The sequence below is a fragment of the Notolabrus celidotus genome, chromosome 13, assembly GCF_009762535.1.
Source record: "Notolabrus celidotus isolate fNotCel1 chromosome 13, fNotCel1.pri, whole genome shotgun sequence".
Classification (NCBI taxonomy): domain Eukaryota; kingdom Metazoa; phylum Chordata; class Actinopteri; order Labriformes; family Labridae; genus Notolabrus; species Notolabrus celidotus.
The window spans coordinates 18,914,075-18,928,750 of NC_048284.1; the positions used below are offsets into that span (position 1 = coordinate 18,914,075).

General features: G+C 40.9%; 1 long non-coding RNA gene across 1 annotated transcript in view; it reads right to left on the bottom strand.

Moving 5' to 3' along the window:
• Window positions 1-1,327: 1,327 nt before the first annotated feature.
• The window catches only part of LOC117823637, an 82,987-nt gene continuing 69,638 nt past the window's right edge, over window positions 1,328-14,676 (bottom strand). Inside the window, exon 3 of the long non-coding RNA XR_004633443.1 lies at window positions 1,328-1,480. This is a non-coding gene — a long non-coding RNA (uncharacterized LOC117823637). The remainder of the gene's footprint in view (window positions 1,481-14,676) is intronic.

Genomic DNA, 14,676 nt, shown 5'->3' on the forward strand with positions numbered 1-14,676 from the left:
TGATTGATTGATTGATTGATTGATTGATTGATTATCAGCCTGATTGCATCATGCATTCCTAAAGAGTAGTCCTAAAAATGAAAACAAATGTCAGTAACAGAACATTGTTTGTGTTCTGTCTTCCCAGGATCAACTTTCAGGTCTACCTTGTAATCCTTTATAGAGACCTACAGGAGTAAACTACCTTTAGTACCTAAAACACAGTCTGGATCAGCAAACACGGTTAGTCCATCAAACAACACACTACTTAGTCTGCATTAGATTTATGATAAATCATTCTCTGTTAAATGTCAGAATCTTGATTTTTAACTTTGAATTCTGAGGGGGAAAAACTGAATTCTAAATTTGATTTTTGAGTCCACAGAAAAAATGTCAGAAAATGTTGAGGAAAAATGTCAAAATACTGAGTTCAAAGTCAGAAAAGTGTGATGGTGAGTTTGTATCTTGACACCTTTCCATCAAAATGAACATTTGTTTGTGTATGGGGCTGCATCGCTGCATAGCTGCACACCAGGGTGCCTATATTGACCCATGTCAACTGCCAAAACACCTGCAGCTCACATGGGAGCACCTTGTTGCTTTGGAGTACCTTGTTGCTTTGGAGTATGGCCTGGAGGAACACAACAAGTTCAGGGTATTAACTTGGCCTCCATATCCTCCAGACCTCAGGCCTTCTCCACACAAATATGAATACCTTTTATAAAAATCTACTTTCTGGCTTTACGCCCCTACAGACACTGAGGTTTTGGAAATCACCCTCCAAGGTGGAGATTTTAAAGAACGTATCTGTATCAGTGGGGACAGCTGAAATTGAGGTTTTAGGGAATGCTGGCATCATAGTCTCAACTTGAACATGGCAACTGTTGTTTATATGTATTGGGCATGCACCATAAATCCAAAATGCTGAACTACCAGGGTTTTTGTTTTTTTTATGTCAGCTCAGTATTGTCAGCTCAGTATTGTCAGCTCAGTATTGTCAGCTTTAATTACACGTTATTAAGGAAACCTACGGTTCTTCATCATTATACCATGAGACACATTTATGAGTTGCGCTCAATAGGTTTTAATTCAAACTCCTTACACAGCTTAAATAACTTTTGTTTACATTTGCCTCTTACTCAAGAAGATGCTCAGTAAACATGTTCACAAATTTCATCTATGGTGTTTGATGCGACAGACTGATTGCACATTATCACCACCTACTTGTCATGCAGGCTTCTGGGGGCATTTTCAACCATGTCTGAATTGTCATGAGGACAAATAAATATTCATAAACACTTCTAGTGTGAACAGGACTTTTGTGAAACGTTGAAATTAAAAGAGTTTTTAATAATATCTGTGTACATACAGAGGTATACATATAGACATATAAATACATAGTACAGTGTTAAGCAGTTAAAGAGTGAGAATTCCAATCATCTGTTGAACGCTTGTTTCCATTATTCCTCTGCGGCCCAAAAGATAGTGGAGGTCACTTTTCCTATACAGAGAGAATAAAAGAAAAACTCTTTTTCAACACTTTGAGATATAAAACCTCAAAAAATTCAGCTTTGACACACTGAATCTAATCTGCCATTATTCAAAAGCTTCAGAGTCTGTGTCATAAATGCTTTGCCTTTACCTGAGAATAAAAACACCGTTCAAGCAAACCCAAAGATTGGCAATAACCCCTCCCAACTGTGACTCAGAGCACCTCAAGGAGTCACCATTATGGGCTGAGGGGCCATTTGTGTGGGCTGAGATAGCTCTGCTCCCTGTGTTCGCGCAGGCAGACACATACTTTACTCAAATCCTGATTAGTGGAGTGTTCTCCAAGCACAATAGCATGGTGGGATAATATACGCTGTCCACAACGCTCAGTCTAAATTAGAATTATTTCAAATTACACCCAAAGCCTTTTTTCCACGCTGCGAGATTGCAGGCTGCCCTCTTTGACTGGTAATTTCCCCCCTATTCTTCCCCTAGCACAGAGTGGCTTTGCTGGAGGGAGTGATTGTTTCTTTTTCAGCACATGCAATCAGTTGGTGTGCTTTTGTGTGTGTGTGTGTGAATGTGCATGTCTTCATTTATCACCTGAAATCATCCTAATCAAGTCATAGCAAAGCGGCTCGAGACCTGGGCTGCTCTGTTAGTCAACCTGATTACTGTGAGTGTCTTTCAGTGGGTTATAAAGGCTTATTTAACATGTGACACATTACTCATATGTATAGGCAAACTACAGTCACACGCATTCATGTGTCTTTCTCTCCCAGACTCACACTCACACCCACATGCAGCCAACCTTCTTCCTGTTTTTCTTTGATATTGCACTCTTCTGTAAAAGGCAATATGGTGCCATTACTGCTGCTAATCTGCAGCTGTTTAACCGAACATGCACACACTTTCAATCTCATGCTTCCATATAGCCTCATCTGTATGGAGCACTGTTAAAAAAAAAAAAGTGCAATCTCAGCAAATTCTGCTGCAAGAACAAGAGCTGCAAGAGCTGTTTGCCTTCTCACCTGCTTATCTATCCTACAAACCCAATTGCAAAACAAAAGTTGGGAGGCTATGTAAAACGTTGAGAAAAGGAGATTCCGATGGTTTCCAAATCATTTAAACCCGAAAAATGAAAATAGAGCAAGGTCACCAAATAATGTGTTGAAATGTAAAAAATTATATTGTTTTGTCAAAAAGATTCTCTCAGTCTAGGCGTGCGCCCCAAATACAGAGGCTATAGAATTTGTTGCACAGGTTTTCTGTGCAACAAATTCTGGCAATTTTCTGGGCCAGAGCTTATTTAAGATTTAACTAAGGTGAAGTAGTAGCTATCGTGGATTGACAAAATCAAAATCTTTTTAGAAGGGACATAGCATCTTCTGTTATAAAGACAGGAGGGATCAACAAGGCTTGTTATCAGCACACAGCTCAAAAGCCAGCATCAGTTGCAGTATAGAAGTCATGCATATTGCAGCAATACAATGCCAAACCACATTTTGCACAACAGTATGGCTCTGCTGCAGAAGAGTCCGGATGGTTAACTGACCTGCCTTGCCCCAACTCGTCACCCAATGAAAACATCTGCTGCATGAAAGAAAATAAATGACAGAGGAGTCCCTGAACTGTTGAGCAGTAAAACTATTTCAGGCAAGAATTGGACAACATTTCACTTTCAAAAATCCAGAAACTGGTCTCCTTGATCCTTGAGGACTTCCAATGTCTTGCTGGCATTTAATTTAAAATGAGCATACATTTTCATAAAACAAAAAGCATGTTTTCAGTTTAACATTTGGCATGTTGTATTTGCACTTTTTTCAATTAAATATAGGCTTTATATGTTTTGGAAACCATCAAACTCTGTTTTTATTAGTATTTTACACTGTCCCAACTTTTTGGAATAGCGGTTGTACTTCCTCTCTAACTGCTCTGCTCTTTGTGTTGTTGTCTCCTCCATCCTTATTTTTCCACAGGCCTTAAACTCATGCAGACTGTTTACCTAGTTTAAGATGCTTCAGATGCTTTCATTTTGTGTGTGTATGTGTGTGTGTGTGTGTGTGTGTGTGTGTGTGTGTTATTTTCTGCAATCTTTAGTTATCCCCTGTGGTAGGCTACGCGTACAGGTTAAAGAGAGGACATGTGAATATCAGATTAGTGGCACATAGCAACTCACTCCAGCACACTCACTCATGCAAACACAGTTGCAGTCCAACCCCGACACCACACATATAGCCAAGACTTATAATTCCCCCAGGCAGGGGATGTGTCATTTCTTATATGTGTGAGTGACTAGAGGGTGTGAGAGGGGCAGAAACATGTTGGAAGACGAGAAGGAGGGAGATGAGAAGAGGAGTGACAGGCTGTAGTTTTCTGGCTCTAAGAAATTAAGAGAAGAGAGGAGAAGTGGAGAGAGAGTGGGAGGATGGAGACAGGAGGATCTAAGTTGTAGCTAATTAAGGCCTTCTAATAAAAAAAGCCCTGGACATAGTGCAAAGAAAGATGTTATTAAATCATAGCCAGTGGTGAGGGGGAGCATAAAAACATTAGTACGCACATTCAAAGTACCACCTAAGGCCTATTGGCTAGAGTTAGATTTAAAAAGTAACTAATATGAAAAATTAATTAAGGCTCCTGCAATCAGTAAGGGGGGTATCTATTCTGTGTTCTTGAAAAAGGAAACCGTAAGTGGACTTCCAGGTGACCCAGATGAGGAGCAGGGAGTGGCCACATAGAGTGGGCTGGATTTATTGCTAAGGAAAGTACCTGTGACCTGTCCCAACCAAGCGGCAAACTCCGGTCTCAAACGATGAAGCCAATGCGGAAGTGATATAAACTGCAATACATCGAAAATCCGCTGGAGGCTGGCTGCAGAAACACCGGAAACCACATAGATATGAATGGGAAAAGACGATCTTTGCAGCATTAATAAACATGTTTACAGCCTGGTTCAAAAAACGGCTTGGCCCTACAACGCTAATCTCTCTAATGGCATACACTGTACGGGGGGTGAATTTTTTTCTAACGTGACGGTTAAGAAGATATTAAGATTATGAGTTTTGCCCAAATAAGGACATGACTGACGTGACTCCCGGTCGGGAACACACAGCCATTGGCTGTGAGACTCACACTACGTCACACTCTGCCTAGTTGAGTTCCGCATTACCAATATGGCTGCCGCCGTCGATTTGCTTCACAACAGCTCTCAGGAACAGATGGGTGACGTCACGGATACTACGTCCATATTTTTTACAGTCTATGGTCCCAACAGGCACACAGTTTTAAGAGCGCTGTCCTTCAGTGATGTTGCACTGGGATGTGCAATTGAAAATTTGGAGTACTCTGCAAGAATTATTCTTTCAAAGCATGTACCAGAGATAACTGTGTGAATATACTATGTTTGAAAATTAGCATAGCAAACATACTATGCGCCAACACAAGTCTAACATATTGTAACACACTTCAGATGGGGGTAAAATAAAGGAGATAAAGGAGAGCATTATGGCATTAGCTATTAACTGGAGCTACAGCCCCGACCAGTGGAGAGTGGGTGCCCTATAGTCTAGACCAGGGGTTCTACAGGTAAGAACATTTTCCAAGGACCCCCTCATAATTGTAACATAGATTAAGCAAATGCTTACTACCATTTGCACTCTTAGATGCCCTTGGAACTATTTGTATTATACAACTTATCAATGTAAATACTTCAGACCTGTACCATAGTGATAAACAGATAACACTTTAATTTGAATCAAGTAAATACCACTTGTATACTTTAAAACAAAGGGTCATTTTATTCCTTGTGGACTCAACATGACAGCATTTATACTTTTCAAGTAATTGATCTTAAAAGCTTTAAGAAAATTAACAGTAGCAAGACTCACATATCCCTTCGAGCCACTAAATGGTTTCCTAACAATGGTATCATGCTGTTTTTAATGACACAGCACAATTTTATAATTTATTAGAAATGTAATTTTATTATTTCACGGACCCCCACGCTATGGTACACAGACCCCCAGGGGTCCCAGGACCCCACTTTGATAACCACTGGTCTAGACAACATACGACTGGCACTTTGCCAACAGTGATAAAAACATTAATAATCATCTTGAGAGACTAATAATTCTGGTTTTATTTGGAAGGATGACAATATTTTATCCTCAAGTCAAATAAATGCACACGTCTGGACACTTTTGCCACATCTTGTTCTCTGACAGTACAAAAGTGATGCCAAATACTCCTGTGATGGGGACTGATAAATTGCACTGATGACATTTTTGGAGCCATAGTCTGGGATTGGCTGAGTCGAAACAGTAGGGAGTGCAGTGGACGCCCCCCCGCCTTTCTACCAACAAAGACAAAAATGTGATTTACCCATAGACTGTATAAAATATGGATGTAGTATCCGTGACGTCACCCATCTGTTTCTGAAGAGCTGTTTTGAAGCCAATCGGCGGCGGCAGCCATATTGCTGCTGTCGAGCGATTGTGACGTAAAGAGGCAGAGTTTGAGCCTCCTAGCCAACAGCTACAGTGTTCCTGCAGTCAGCTGTGCCTCTCTTTGGAAGACTTGTAATCTCAATATCTTCGAAATAACTGCGTTAGAAAAAAATTCACCACCTCCATGGGAGCTGATTGAGAAATGAGCTATCCAGACTACTCTCGTCTTTTGTACCAGGCTGTAACATGTTTATTTCTGCTGTAAAGATCATCTTTTTCCCATTCATGTGTATGTGACTTTCAGTACTTTTCGGAGCCAGCCTCTAGTGGTCTCTCGATGAACTGCAGTTTTTAGCACTTCCGCATTGGACTCATATTTTTAGACCGGAGGTTGCCGCTTGGATTTACCAATAGAATGATATAGACTCTTAGGGTCTAACTATAATGACAGAAACCGTGCTTGAGAAAAAGATATTTCACATGTATTCTTATCTTATTGATTGACTCATGTCCTATCTGTTCGCATGGAGGAGGCCGATTTTATAACCTATAATGCAGCTAGTCACCAGCTCCCAGTATTTTGGCGTCACTTTTGGGGAGCTTTCATGTCCTCAGACTTTTTATCCAGTCTTAAATTTACCTTTATTCCTTTTTGTTTAACAGGTATGTGGCTGCATTCAGCAGTGAGTAAAACTGAATGCAAGAAAATAGCAAACCCCTTCCTTTTAACAATGCCCTGGATTATAATCGACTGAAGAAATACCTTATTCCCTCAGACAAATACAAGCTTTTCTTGTACCTCTAGTCAGTGTGAAGGTGAAATAAATTGGACAAAAGTGCTTAGGTAGAGGTAAAAAGCTTGTCTTTTGGTTGACCATGGAGAGACAGAAGTGATTAGGTGAAAGTAAAATCGGACAGAGTATGTTTAATTATTTAATACGTGAGCAGTTCATAATTTATTGATTGTTTTATGGGGGAAGAGCAGACACGAAAGGAAAATTATAGCTTTGAAAAATAATATGACCTACATTTGTATTTACTGCATTTGAAGGTAACAACTTGCAGAACGCCTTTTTACATTTTAACCTTTACTAATACTCCCAATGTGGTTTATGAATATAAATAGCTTCACCAGTTTGAGGCTATTTTGACAGCAGAAAAACCTTTATTTGAAAATTATAATTCTGGCAAATAGAATATTTTTTCTACCCTCTAGTTTGAGACGTAAACACAAAAGCCTGTGAGTCAATAGGTGTCAGTCTTCTATCAGAGTCAAAGCAGCAGGCGTGGGATCCATGAGTGCTAACCATTAGGGGAACAAAAGAACAGCGAGGGAGGGAATGATAGCTTTCTATTTTGCAGGAAAGAAGGGAAATAGAAAAAGAAGCGTTTCTGTTTCCCCCTTCTCTCTCTCTCTCATCTCGAGGTCTTAGGGCCACAGAGGCTGATAGGCTGATGATCCACAGAGCTGCTCTGGTATGCCGGGATAAGCCGTGCCACTCGGATCTGTCGCCGTAACTGTGGAGAGGACGCATGGAGGGGGAGGCAGACTAAAGGAGTGAGCAGAGAGTGAGGGGCCAAAGGGGAGAAAGAGCAATAAAGACAGGCCTAACACTCATCAAAAACCACACTGCTACTGACCCGCCAGCCTGCACACACCATCATGCACACTGATTACTTGTTGATGATTTACTCCCAATGGATGCTCAGGGTGTTATGCTCCATCATATGAAAATGGAAAAGCTCTCACATCTGCATTAGTGTTTCCCATTTTCTCTTTCTTGGTGAGACACATTCAAAGATCTTCCTTTTTTAACTCTTCTTGTGAATCTTGCCACTGGCGTGCTAACTGAATTATCTAAGCATAGCTGTAAGGCATGCTTTGGTGTTTTAAGAGATGGTATAAAAACAGCTCTGCCTTGTGAAATCTAATATTACACTTGAATGTGAAAGGCCCCCAAGATCTCAAGTCATGTTGATGCAATCTTTCACATTTGGTAAAAGGGGATGGACTGATTGAGAGACATTTGTTCAATTTGTTTGTTTTCTTCACCTCAAGTATTTCAATTCTGTTTTCTTTTTTGTCTTACTGTTTTTGTGTAATACGTTTTCGGCATGACACGTGCACAGCACTCCTGAACGTATCTGTGTATTACTCAGAAGAGCTGTGAGCCCATACCCAAATGTTTCAGATTGAACTAGACAGTAAAAAGACTTAACTCGGCCAACCTTTTCATACAAAGTCATTCCTGATGGAGTCAATGTGTGAACGCAACAGATGATCAGCCAGATTTTTTTTCTTGTGGAGACATACTCCTCTATTCTTGCCTTTATATTGCAATTGTAATGTTAGTTACCAACACAAACATGTCCGTATAAATGTATTTACACTCGAGTCCTCCTCCAAGTGTCGCCCCCTTGCCAGAGCCACACAGACTGTTTTCTCAAAAGAACATGTCAGACATACAATCCCCCCTGTGGGCTACATGTGTGAAAAGACCTGGTTTCATCTGCTATAATTGATCCTCCAGCAGTGAGAGCATTTTCAAGGCTTGAATGGGCATGCAACAACACTGGCTGAACCATTGTTACTGAGTGTAAGGTACAGACAGCAAAATGTCTGTCACTGGTAAAACATAAAAAATTATACAGAAAAAGAAGGTATGTAGAGGTAAACAATTCATCCAAAGTTATATTCTATACAAAGGAGAGAGACACGAAATGAGAAGAGAGCAGTGGTGGGTGATCAACATAGACACACGTTGAAGAGTAAGAGCTCATTTGTAACGTGCATCTCATGAAGTGCACACTTTGGGCCCAATCTACTAAAGGTTTGCGTGTATAAAAACACGTGCAAACTTGACAGCATCCACAGAGCTGATGTACTAACCGGGTGCACCGAGGATTGCGTCTGTCAAATGAGCAAAATAGCACGCCCAATCCATTTAGCATGTTTGTCGTCATGAATATGTAGAATACATGCAGATTATCAGAACGTGCAAAACACTGGGAGGAGATGCAAATGTAATCATTAAGCACACACAATGTGATTTATCAAACCTGAAACTGATTGCGTATATATTTATATATTTAGCACATTTGAAAGGCAGGTGCAAACTGGCACAGCTTTATGCACAAATGGCTGCAGTCATTGTGGCGAGAAGGAGGAATAGGTGCAGTGACAGATGACGGAGAGAGAGAATTTTTCGTGCCCTTGTCAACATATTTGGACTGTCAGAAATAAAAATAATAGAGACATATCGTCTATCCAGCAATGCCATTTTTGAGCTGCTGGATGACCTAAGGGCTGATTTGGAGCCAGTCACACAAAAGAGCCATGCCATATCTCCCATGGAAAAACTCCTTGCCACACTGCATTTTCTTGCATCTGGATCATTCCAGCGCACCATCGCAGTTAGTGCCGGCGTCTCCCAGTGTCCACTCGTGCGCAATGAATCTTCATCTCCTGTGCTCTCCCCTCCCTCTTGATTCACCGGCAGCTCAGTTGAAGGACCACTGCCACTGAATGACCTCCCGACTGTTGCCAGGGCATTGACGGCCATTGTCATCCCAGACACAGCACTGACCACTCCGCACTGTCCGAGTGTGCGCAAGGATGGTCTGAGTGTCAGGGCGGAGGGCGCGCGCCACATTAGACACAGCTCTCACCTCCTGTTAATGGCCTGTAACCCATCCGTCTGATTTCTTTGTTGCTGCAGCAACTCCCGATCAATGTCATCATAACAATCTGGGTGCCATCGGGGATCTGCTGAGGTGTTTTCTGGTCTGCGCTGATTTGAGGAGTGTGGCAAGGGTTGTCAGACATCTGATGAAGATTCTCCATTTAAGAAAAAATAGATTTTTATTTTTTTATGGTCATGACGGACAACTTACAGAAATCCTTTTCAAATAATGAAATAACTTTTCTTTCCCCATTCTCCTAAATTGCATTTCTTCTGGCAATGCTGAGATGTCTCTGCTGGAGTTCACCAGTGTGTTTATTTGCCTCCTTCACCAAGACCTAAACCTCCATGGCTTCAAACTTCATTTTTTGTTTACGGCCACTCTGCTCTCTCAAACTCTCCATCATGACAGCCGGTAGCACATGCAAAATCCTCATTTAAATAGGGCAGTCCGCACCACTTTTGCACCTGTTATCAATTGCGCATGCAGTCCTCTTAGATCACCCGCAACATGCCCATTAATAGCAGGCGCAATTTTTTAGTTTGTACACACAATTTAGCGCTCGTTATTCAGGATCTTAGTAGATCAGGCCCTTAATGTTTATGTATGTTGCAGACAGACTAAGAGCAGAAGAGAGACAGTAGTATCACCTGGTTCCTATGTGTTTTCTATTAGTCTCGACTGTTGACAGGGAGCTCCACACCAGGGCACTGTGACTGAAGCCCATGAAATGTCCAAAATAACAAGGTTGGAAAATAGAGACAGAGAGCACATTCTGCAAATACACACGTCCACTAACCTTTTCTGGATTATTAATGATGATTTACAGGAAATATTTTATTCTAGCAAACTATTTTAAGGAAATTTCATCAGAATACTATAAACCACAAGTCAAATGTTGGTGTTCAGTGACTTTCTCTGTGTGCACATTGAGTTTATTTTTGTTGTAGCAGTATCAAAACAGGTGTGGATGTCACTTGGTTTATACCAGTGCCTTGTAGTGATCAAAATTTTGTATTGTGACAACTGTACTGCAAAACAGTATTTTAAACTGACATGGGTATAAAAGCTGCGACTAACAACTCACTATGATAGTCCATGAGAAACTGATTACCGATATGATAAATCAACTAATTGGATATTGAATTGCAAGATTACTTCATGACTATTCTTCAGCTATCAGCTTTTAAATTTCGTATCACTTTTTAAACTCAAAATATGGAAGTAAAAATCTTAATTCAAAGCAAGTTTTGTCTTTAACTGTAATTATTACCCAGCTTTCTTACTGATCTTCTGGTTGTGTAAGATGCTTCATTCTGATTGGTCAAAACCCTTGACAACCCCTTGACGCTGGTTGTTAACTTTCACTTACTTATCACACACCATATCAAATCAATATGTGGAAAAGAGTTCTGGCACATTTTGCTTCTGCTTGACGCCATAGATCGTAAGGTGAGATAAACCGTTATATTTCATTGTTTTTGTTTGCAGCAAAACAATGTAGCTAAAAGGTTAGTTTCGGTTGGCGTGCTAAATAGGCAGGCTTCCGGACTTTTTTATATTGTATCCGGTCCAGCAATATGGCAGCGGAACTGCAACTATAAGCTAGAAACAAATAAACATAAACCATGAGCGTTGGTGATGATAGCAGCAGTGTTAAAAGTCGTGACATTTGCCTAGTTTATTTTTAAAGGTGTGTGAACCGCAGAGCTCAGAGAAGAAGGAGAGCTGAATGAGGACAGTTCCATGTTAAATCGTCTGCAACAGGCAGATAAGAATCCATTGCCATCGGACGTTAACTGCTGTGGAATCACTGGGACTATTATGTAACTGGATACATAAATCATTTAAAATCAATAAATTAATCTTTCAATCAATTATTTTTGCCAACATCATTGTATTTTAAGTTAGTAGCTTGGTAATTAGCAGAATAATGTATGTCTATTTCCCATAACCACCTGCTAACCATACATCATCCCTTACTTAACAGTTGATGTCTAAAAGAGAGATGTCCAACATTCCTTCTCTTCCAACTTTCAAGCATTAATAACATGCTCCCGTAAGAAGCAAGGTCCGCTTTACAACTTTTGCAGGCAATCTTTTTTGTCTTGCTGTGTTGAGAGTGTATTGATTACACACTTTCAAGTTTTAAAGCGGGATGGTGGAGCATCAGTTGCCAGCATTTTGTAACTGTTTCTGCATGCGCAATTCTCAACAGAAATAATAAGGATGCAAGATGACTCACTCATCAAGAAACATAGCTCTGAAAAAGGAAAAACATGTTCAATGACGTCACGGAGCAATAACCAACAAATTAAATTTGTTAGGAGCTAATTTTGTCAATGACTGTTGTTTACAATGTCAACTTATCATTGGACCTCTACAGTTGCCATTAAAAGGTTTGAATGCTGTTTCAAATAGTGGGAAGACGGCATATCCTGCACACGTGTGTAACTATTTATTATAGTCAGTTGTCAAAATTTCTGAATTTACCAAAAAGTGGCATAAAGGGCAAGACCAACCAAAACCAACCAAAAAGCTCTCTATAAATGTATCATTCAATAAATGTATAGAATTAAAAGCCATAAATTAAACACATAATCCACTTAAGTCAATTTGTTGAGAGATGTTGAACTTGCAGTCCTTGTGACAGAGACAGTCTCTTTTGGAAAACCAACAGCAGCTAACAGTTCTATATTCTATAAAAACCACAAACTGTGATAAAAAAAACAACCTTGTTTAATCCATCCATTCCCTCTCTTTCACCTCCCATATAACTGAATAAAATATCATACAGAGATGCTTTGGGAAAACTCTTCCCAAAGGAGGCTGCTGGACTGTATCTCTCTTTCATTTATCCTCTCATCTCTCCTGTGACTCTTCCCATTAAGCAATCGCACCACGTCTGGGTATAACAGCGCTAATAGGAGCTGATGATCAATCCTAATTGGTCTCTTCAGAGCGCCTGTCCGCTGTTTGAGAATGTGACCGTTAGCTACTGCAACCCTAATGAACTATTCAACTAGTACTAGCACACACAAAGGTCAGACAACTCATATATCACACTAACTCCCTCACAAATACACACATAAACACAACAAGAGTCAACAGATATACACTCACACATACCAAGACATAATTGGCACTGATGAACACTGCAGAGGTTTGTGTGTTTTCATGTCAATGACAATCTCTCATGCACAAAAATGCTAATTAGAGTGTCTCACACTTCCCCACATCTAACCAAGAGTCATGTTAATGGTGCAGAAGACAACTATTAAACAGAGAGAGTTATCTCTCATGGTGATGAGAGAGAAAGATGTTGTTGCACACTAAAACAGAAAAGAGAGAGAGAAAGGGGCCCTTATTGTTCAACTGACCACACAAACAAACATTTTCTCATTATGGAGCTACAGGCATCTGTTGAATGCCGACTCTGACCAACTGTTTGCCTAATGTAAACATTAGCTTGCTAATTTTGGGGCGAAATGCTAATATAAGTGGTAAAATGCTAAACTTGCCTTTCTATGCACAGGGCATGTACTAACAAAACTGAGATATAACCACAGACTGTATAAATAATAGACGTAGTATCCGTGACGTCACCTATCTGTTCCTGAGCGCTGTTTTGAAGCCAATCGACGGCGGCAGCCATATTGGAAATGCGGAACTAAACCAGGCATAGTGTGACGTAGAGGGGCAGAGTTTGAGCCTTCTAGCCAACAGCTGTGTGTTCCCGTTCGGGATTCAAGGCAATTATGTCCTTATTTTGTCAAAATCTCCTAATCTTAATATCCTCTTAACCGTCACGTTAGAAAAAAATTCATCCCCCGAACAGTGTGTGCCAATGGAAAAATTTGCCACGTAGGGCCAAGCCGTTTTTTGAACCAGGCTGTAAACATGTTTATTAATGCTGCAAAGATCGTCTTTTTTGAATGGGTGTCTATGTAGTTTCTGGTGTTTCTGCAGCCAGCCTCAAGCGGATTCTCAATGAATTGCAGTTTATAACACTTCTGCATGGGCTTCATAGTTTGAGACTGGAGGTTGCCGCTTGGATGTAACACACAGACTGCATGGTCACCCACCCACACACTCACAAAGAAATGACAAAAGAGAAAACTTGCTGGGCACAGTGAGCACTCAGTGTGACCATCCATGAGGAAAAAGAAACATCAAAGTTGAAACCTGCTGGTATGGAAAAGGGAACATAGTCATGTGTGCATCTAGACTGTATGTGTGCGTTTGGCTGTGTGTGTGGGTGTGTGAGTGTCAGCTGCTCCCCACTAGCTAACAGCGACACTGCTTGTACAAGCCGACTGTAAGTCTGCAGTTCCGTTTCCACTTGGATGGTTAGAAGAAGAATTTGGTTTAAGGGAAGGCTGTTCCAAGATCTGTGTCCACGACGGAAGAAATCCTCTGTCTGAGTTAAACCCCCTTTAAGCTCTCTTTCTCACACACAAACACTCAGAGTCATTCCTCAGTTAATGTAATGCTTCAGCAGGATGAGCATCAGGCGCTGAGGGCATGACCAGAAAACAGGCTGCAGGTTTTCCTCTGCTGCAAAGAAAGAAGGGAAGATGAGAGTGAGAAATATTACTTGACACAGAGGGAAGGTTAGGGCGGTCTCGTGACACCATTCCTCCTCCTCCTCCTCCTCCTCCTCCTCCTCCTCCTCCTCTCTCCGTCCCTCCCTGCCCTCCCTTCTTTTCTAATCCTCATTTTAATTATCATCATCCTGGATGTAACAGCCACCTCTGTAACCTCTTCCTCGCTTCTCTTCCTTCTGTCTTCCTGCCCCCATTCTAATCTCTACGTGTACATGTTATCTTCATCATTCACTCTTCCACAGCCTCTGCCGACGACGCAACACCCACCAGTCCTGTCAGCCTCCTCTGTCTCTGGCCTTAAGTGTTTAGGGCTGTAGTGACAGCAGGGGGAAGGACTTCAATAAAGAGCAGCTTGTAAATGGGTAATCATGTTAGCCCTTTTAAGTCAGTGTAAAGATCCTTTGAGATTTACTTGGAAATGGAAGGTATATGTTGGAAAACTGTTCCTGAAAAGTTTGCTGTTAGATTAT